This window comes from Lipotes vexillifer, unplaced genomic scaffold, assembly GCF_000442215.2.
Source record: "Lipotes vexillifer unplaced genomic scaffold, Lipotes_vexillifer_v1.1 scaffold721, whole genome shotgun sequence".
Lineage (NCBI taxonomy): Eukaryota > Metazoa > Chordata > Mammalia > Artiodactyla > Lipotidae > Lipotes > Lipotes vexillifer.
Window position 1 is genome coordinate 307,235 of NW_006778284.1, and position 8,550 is coordinate 315,784.

The following is an 8,550-nucleotide window of genomic DNA, read 5'->3' on the forward strand; positions in this document are numbered from 1 at the left end:
GTTATGCGGGCCTCTCACTGTTGTGGCCTCTCCCATTTGCGGAGCACAGGCTCCGGACGCGCAGGCTCAGCGGCCATGGCTCACGGGCCCAGCCGCTCCGCGGCATGTGGGATCCTCCCGAAACGGGGCACGAACCCGCGTCTCCTGCATCGGCAGGCGGACTCTCAAGCACCGCGCCACCAGGGAAGCCCAGAATTATATAAATTTAAGGTGTACAATGTGATGATTTATGTGTATATACTGCTGATTATCACAATAGGGTAGTTAACACATCCATCATCTCACAGTTAACAATTTGTGTGTGTACTTATCTTTAATTTTTCTTAAACATGTTCTATTTATAAGAAGAAACTTTTAATTAAAAAAAATAAGACTCTCCTCTTTCATTTGTTTTCTTTATTTTGAATGCTTAAAGTAAAATAGCCCATCATGGAATCCATTTTCCTTTCCTAATATAATAAAGTTTCTTATTAACAATTAATTGTAGATGGGGAAAAAAAATTCTATCTACCTACTGAACCTAATAAGGTTAATCCTCATTTTCAAAACTACAAGGTGACTATAATTTTTACTCAATACCTACCTACCCTTTTTATTTGCTAATTTAAGCCTCAGGGAAATTTACTGAGGAAACCCCCTTATATTTTTGGAGAAAAAATAAACCAATACTTTGGTGGGGACTTTTATACTCCTCATAGCAACCACATGAGATTGTAATTTATCATCATATAAATTTTACAGGTGGAGAGAGTGAGATTGAGATATATTTTACCAAAATACCACAGCTAGAGAGTATTAGCCCAGATTTGAAATAAGAGTTTCCAGTTCCAAGGTTTCCTTATACCACAAGTGTATCTTTATATCTTTATCTTTGAGAATCAGAAGTAAAAATCCCTCTCTGAGAAAGGAAAATTCAAGTGGTTCTTTAAGAAGGAATAAACTTTATTTAAATCATTTGAACCCAAAAGTACTTTATTTAAAGGCCTTTGTGACTGGAAAGGCTCAGAAAGACGCACTGAGCCTGCGCGTCTTTCTGATAAAGGCATTGAATTTACAACCTCAATAAACTGGACCAAAAAGCTTAGTCAGTTGGTGTGGAGCAAGGGTCACATGTAAAATTTAATATGTCTAACTCCTGCTCTCTTACAAGCACCAAATTTCTCTGTTGTGTTTTCCTTTCATTTGTACAAAACAGATAAGGAGCCCCATAATGCAATATGGCTTTATTTAAAAGCCCATCTTTACCCATCTAAATTTTAAACCTTTATATGGATTTAAAGGTCTACAAAATTTGTATTGGTTAATTATGTAAAGTCTTTACATAGTGTGAGAGACAGTGATACTTCATTAACTGTATTTATCATTAAGCACTCTGGTAATAAGGCCCAAAATAGAGTCACTTATGCTAAGCCCCACACTAACAAACCTTGACTTAATTACAATTTTGCCCCCCCAACCCAGAAATGGAATCTTAAAACGAGTCAATCAGGAATCACTTGATCAGCACTAGTTAGGTAATCTGCCTGAGATACCCCTGCCATCCCCTAAAGGAAAGCGACCTTGCCATAACCAATCTGCTTATGAGCCTAGTATAACGTCCTTGTTCCTGCTGCCTTCTGCTTATAAAAGTCTTTCATTTTGTACAGCTCCTTAGAGCTCCTTTCTGTTAAGATTGAATACTGTCCAATTCATGAATCATTGAATAAATCCAATAAGATTTTTTAAATATACTCAATTGAATTTTGTTTTTAAACAAGTTTGGTGGCAGTGATGGGATCCAAAGGAGACTTCTGATGACTTCGTGGATGAGAAACCCAGGCGTTAGTACTGTGAACCCTTTGAGTTCTGTGTCTTTCCAAGAGCCATTGGTAAGCTCCTCTTGGTTCTGAGCTCTTTTCTCTGTGTTGAGCTCCCAATCTAACTGGCTTCCCAGCCCAAGGCTTAGAGGGTCAGCTTGAGCTGCCATACAGTTCCACCTGGAACCCGAGTCTCTAGCCCTTGGTTAGTTCACAGTGCCCATTTGTTGGGATCTACTGGTTCAGTCCAAAATTCTACTTTAGGAACTACCGACAGTTGCACTTAGAAACATCTAAGGCCTTCTCTTGGCAGTCCACAATACCATCTCTTTGGTTACTGCTGGTGTCCACAGTTCTATTTCCTTGGTTACTGTTGGGTTCTGTTACTATGCACATGAGGTAAAGGAATAATAGATCTACTGTGAATGGGAATCTCAGAAGCCAAAGTGACAACAGTGATGGGTACAGGTCAGGTACTTAAAAGTTGTTAGAGTACTCACTGCTCTAAGACACCCATGCTAGAATACGTTGGTCATGGAACAGGTTAGATTAACACTAGGTCACACACCAACCTCAAGAAAATTTCTGTGCAACAAGATACACTGTAAAACATCACAAAATCCCCAACCAAGCAGCACATCCCTCTTAGGTATTAATTTGCTCCGAGAGACCCAAAGTATAGGTAAAGAAATAGGATCTTCAAGTTTCAAAGGATTGAGCACATCACCTTCTGATACAACTGCTTATTTTAATTCTAAGAACTATGGTCCTGGAAGCTGTTGATATCTATAAAAATGGCAAAATCTTACTAAGACAACCTAGAATGATAATGGTCATTAAGGGGAACATTCCAACTAAACAAGATCAATCATTTAAAAAGTGCAGGGGCTTCCCTGGTGGCACTGGTGGCGCCGTGGTTGAGAGTCCACCTGCCGATGCAGGGGACACGGGTTCGTGCCCCGGTCCGGGAAGATCCCACATGCCGCGGAGCGACTGGGCGCATGAGCCATGGCCGCACTGAGCCTGCGCGTCTGGAGCCCATGCTCCGCAACAGGAGAGGCCACAACAGTGAGAGGCCCGCGTACAGGAAAAAAAAAAAAAAAAAAAGTGCAGTTGAAAGCAAGGACTCCAAAGCAAACAAACAGAATGGGATACCTATTTTAATTAACATGCAGAAGCTTCCAAAAGGCTTCAAGATTCTAAAATAGCTTCATTGAGGGGACTTCCCTGATGGTCCAGTGGCTAAGACTCCACGCTCCCAATGCAGGAAGCCCTGGGTTCAATCCCTGGTCAGGGAACTAGATCCCACATGCTGCAACTAAGGAGCTTGCAAGCCACAACTAAAAGATCCCGCGTGCTGCAACTAAAGATCCTGCAGGCCACAACTAAGACCCAACGCAGCCAAATAAACAAATACATAAATGAATAAATATTTTAAAATAAATAAGTAAAATAGCTTTACTGAAAGACTTATAGTAAAATGCTAATGAAAACTCAAAGACACAAGAGGTACCTAAAACAAGACTACAAGACTTACGTGACTCCTACTACTCCCCTCTATCCTACTTTACTTGAGCACTCATTCTACTAATCCTCTGTCTGAATCATCTTTCCACTCTGAAGAGACTACAAGACCATAAACAAAAGTCTCCCAATTAGTGGCCTTACAGACAACCCCATATTTACCCTCAAAGGTGGGCCCCCATGTGGGCCTCTCTCAGGGTTGACAAGATTCTGGGGGATTTTCTGGTTATTCCCTTAAACATCCAATGGGAAACTAAAATTAAAATTAATGGAAAATCTTGCCAAATTCTGGTAGATACCAAAGGTACACTCTCTACTTTAACCCACACTCTGAAGTCTGCAGATGGGATCCTGGGAAAATCTTCAGAACCTGGCAAAGGATGAGAATTTACCAGAGTCAGCTCTCCTGAATATATGCTTGTAGTGCCAGAGAGAGAAAGGTAAAACTTCATGTTGTCCCTTCCTTTCCAAATCCACACCCACTGGTTATTAATCCGTTCTCTCCTAGAGACACCTATTGCCTTCTTGTGTGTCTCTTTTTTGTCCTGAGAATTGTCTAAGTCTTTCTTTCTTTCTTCTGGGTATCTTTGAGAGTGACTCAGGCTCTTGAAAAGGTAGTATATTTTGCACCCTCTTTGGAGATGCCTCTTGAGTCCAAGGGGTTGTCCAACACTACCAGGAATATTTACTGTTAGTCCCAATTGAAACCTGATAAGATATTTGAAAGGATTTTTTTAAAGTAGCTCTGTGGTCAGAAGTTGGCCAAATTGTAAGCGATATTCAAAGCCTGACAGGAACTTTCTTTTAGGCCTTCTCCCCTAAGCTGAAATGAAAGGAAACTATGTCCCCAGAGTGGGGAAAACTACTCCAAAGACAAATAGGTCTAGATCTAGAACACAGGAATCTTTTGATTTCTATCTTAGTTGAAGATCTTCTCCCTGACATAAAGAAGCAAATTGAAAATAATGCAGTCAGATGGGAGGGTCAGCCCTTTGAAGTCATTTTGGTTGCAACTCAATTCTGCAAGGAATTAAAAATAACTGTCCTCGTCTTACAAATGCAGCTCTATAAGAAATTCAAAACCTACCTATCCTTTTTAACCAATCCCAAAACTTCCCCTATTCATCTCAAAAGGTTTATAGGTATTATTAACATTCTGGCCTTAGGAAACAAAAGTCCTTCTAGGAGGAACTTTCATTCTTTCTCTGTGCCTTCAAGATATAAATGTTCTGCCTGGTCTTCCCTAGAAACTGAAGGCCCTATCTTTGAAATGTGAACTTCAGGGAGGTAGTTCTTATCAGAAAGAAAGAAAAAAAGGGGGTGAAATGTTATCTGGAAACTAGGCGAATGAAAAATCATAAGTGTCTTCTCCACAAATATTAGTGAAAAGTTTAAGCATCTGAGCAGGTAACCTTAACTTATTCCATCTGCCAGAAACACAATTTGGACCCAACTGTTCTTTTATAATCTACTGATTTTTGCATTATCATACCTATCTCATAGCTAAAATGTTGGAATGGAAGCTACAAGATCTGTTTGCAGTCTGAATGTTTATGAATGTCCATGCATGTATGTTATAGATGGGTGATATTTTCCTACCTTCAGATGATATTGCCAGAATTAATTTGTAAAAAGCTCCATTTAATTGGCTTAAAAACAAACAGGTGCTATGTAAATCAAGTATGCGTTCAGAAATTTAAAAACCACTTTTTTCAAGTTCATGTGATCTTGAATAAATCTTTAGTAAATAAAAGCCAGTGTAAGTTTGTCGGTTTAATTAAAACAGGCAAGTCCTTAGAGTTATCAACATTAAATATAAAACTTACTCTACAAAGGCGTATCAAAAGTCAAGCTCATGTTATCTGTTACAGAATTTGTCAGCAAGAAAGGTAACTTAAGATGATAGTTAGCTGTTAATGTCTCATGAAATTCTCATGAGTAATCTAAACTTAATTGTTAAGAACAAGTGACATAAATAGATGTAAGTTTGTAAATAAACTTCAACAATAATTGTGCTTTATGGTATATGTACTTAAAAATAGTTTCCAAAATCTTTTCAGTAACTAACACATTGTAAAGCAACTATACTTCAATAAAAATTAATAAAAATAAATAAATAAAAATCTCTCTGGTTACTTGAAACCTTAAAGATATACTGAGATAAGTTAAATGATGGATATTCCCTGAATAGCTAGACCATTTCCAAATAAGATAAAATATTAAACATTAGTTATTGAACACAGGTTTACCAAATTTGGGCTTCCTTTCATAGAGGAACTAAAAATATTTGGGTCTTTTATTAAAAATATTTTGTGTTACATTGTAAAATTTAATATGAGGAGGAATATGCTTAAGAAATTATGAAATGTATTCAAAAATTTGCCAGTAACAGTTCACAACTGTTTACTTCTTAATTTTCACTGGAAATCAGGTTTTTAAGGATTAAAAATTCTAATGTAAGTAATTAAAATGACTAGAAATAATAAGGGAAACATCTCTGTATGCAAGGAAAGTAGGATGTGTGTTTTCAAAAAGAAAATGTATGAGAAAAGGAGATGTATTTTGGTTAAAAGAAGGTAATGTTGTCCTAAAGTATAGGTGGTTATTTCAGCATGGGAAAGAAAAGAAAAAGGGACAAATTATGGACACAAAAAGTTGAGGAGAGAGGGAGACAGACAAAGAGAGAGAGCAGGAATCTTGTGTGGTCAAACTGGCTAAAAACTGAATTATTATTATAACAGTTTTAAAAATAAGCTTTAATACCTATACTGTACTTACATAAAATGAAAACTTAATTTTCTTTCATCTGCTAAAAAGAGAAAGCTTCATTGGACTAATGGTCTGCTCTCCATAAGCTATTGTGAAAGGTTTCCGTTTTTAAGTAATCTGCCTAGAAAGTAACAATTTTGTGTTTTATCAAAATAATTTCCTGTGCTTCATGTTATCTTTATCACCAGGTCTTTGATTACTTGAAAAAACCTAGTTTTCTCAACATTAAAGTTTTGCTCAGAACTATGTAGTCTTCTGTATTTCCCTTTGAAATCCTTGTCACTTTGGTTAAATGGATAATTAGTTTCATAATGGTCTGTGATCTTTTTCAGTCAAGTGTTCAAAACCTTTTGATATTTTGACAAACTTCCCAATATTAAATTCTAAATGAAGTCTTTTGGACCTCCAACTAACTTTGGGATTTTCCAGAGGGCCCCTGGATCATCTCAAAAAAAATTGTTCTCTCTCCTCATAAAAAGAGAGATATTAAACTAGTTAGGTTTATTTGATACGTTAAATTACATGGGAAGCATTGTCAAGTAAGAAGTAATGCTAAACTTTGTATCAAGATAAGTGTTCTGGAAATTGTATGAAATTCCTAGAAACCTGATATGCCCTGGTAGAATATTATTAGTCGTAAGATTATAATTCTAGTTATAATCTTAAAATGTTTTGTGTCACAGAAATAACCGAATTTCCTTGTCAATAATGAACTCTCATCAGATCTTTAGCAATGGACATTTTTAAGTCTTTTGTCATTTAGTTATTGTTTTACTCTGATGCTTTTGCAAAAGTGAGACTCACGGAAAGGACGCTACCAAGAACTCTTTACCACTGACACCACTGTAAATTATAAGGTGTCAAACCTTGGGTACATATTTTACAACTGAAGAAGGTTCCACTTGACACCTTGTCCTGTGCAAATGCTGGAGGCTTCGAAATCAAAATGACTAGGGATTGAAGTAGCCAACATCTATGTAGACTGCTTCCTCCTAAAATGTCAGATCCGGAAAGTTTCTTTCCATTCCTCCTTCCCTCTCTGACCATCCTTTTCCTAATTCTTACACCACGAAGGTATTTATGATTCTTCTGTACACTTCTTACCATGCTCTGGCCTGGAAATAAAATGCCACCGTCTACATACCCCAGGTCACTGCAATCCAACTTCCAAATGACTGTTGAATTTGCCATGATTCTGGTGATCCTATAGTTCTGCCTGTCACAAAATTCTCCCTGATGTCCAATGCCTCACTTTCTTGGAACAAACTCAGTCCCCCTCTCTCATGTCATACTCCCTAAATATGGGGGTTTATTTCCCTGTCTCTGGTTAAACCCCCCCCCTTTTTAAAGAGCCTAAATACAGGGAAACCTGAATTTAGGCTCTTTACAAAGAAAGGGACACAAGGGAAGGTAACCAGAATAAAAATGCCTGTGTGGTCTACAGAAACCTTAAATTTTAAATTATCAGGAGGCATTCATGATTCAAATTCACTTCCTTTGGCAGATCCCTCCTCCCTTGGCTAGGGAGTAAGTGCAAATGAGGCTATGATCAAGAACCTCTCCTTAACTATTAAAGATACTGCAGAAACTACTGCTAAAGCAACAGCTGCCCAACAAAAATCTCTAGACTGTCTGGCCAGGTTGTTCTTGATAACAGCATAACCCTTGATTGTCTTCTAACTGAGGAAGGAGGGATCTATGACATGGCCAAACACCACTTACTGAACTTGGATTGACACTTCTGGGAAAATTGAGACCCAGCTACATAAGATCACTAAACAAGCCAGTTGTCTTAAGAAAGTTACTTATTTAACAGAGTCTTTCTTTGACTTATTTGATTCTGATTGGTTTGGGTCTTGGGGACCATGGGTCTGAAGTACACTTCCAGACACTGGGAATTATCCTGCTTATATAAATAACTATAGTAGTCTCCCTGGAACACTGTATTCTCTCAAAAGTTTTAAATACATGTTTGCAGCCACTACCAGCAAGTAAATGATCTCCTTAGCTAAGACTAGAATGTCAGAAAAGGAACAAAGAGGGAATTCCCTGGTGGTCCAGTGGTTAGGACTCCACACTTTCACTGCTGAGGGCCTGGGTTCAATCCCTGGTGAGGGAACTAAGATCCCACAAGCCGCAAGGCACGGCCAAGGAAAAAGAAAAGTGTTAGTCTTTGCTAACTGACATTTCTAATGGTCCCTTTCCCCTTTCAGCGATCCCTTATACTAGTGCATCTGCCTATCCTGACTGACCTCTGTTGTGCCCTTCTTGATAGTTGTTTGAGTAAGATAATTTTTAAAGAATTATAACCAGCTTTTACAAATTTAGGGAAGTGTAAACCAGAGATTTTGTTTCAATCCTTCCAACTATATTATAAACACAGGGCCCTCAAATTTGCAGCTAGCACAGCATCAGACACAAAGTAGAATTCAATGTTATTATATTGATCATAATTCCCTAC

General features: G+C 37.9%; 1 protein-coding gene across 2 annotated transcripts in view; it reads right to left on the reverse strand.

Moving 5' to 3' along the window:
* CDK19 (cyclin dependent kinase 19) overlaps positions 1-8,550 on the reverse strand; it is a 194,855-nt gene that overhangs the window by 175,886 nt on the left and 10,419 nt on the right. The window lies entirely within an intron of this gene.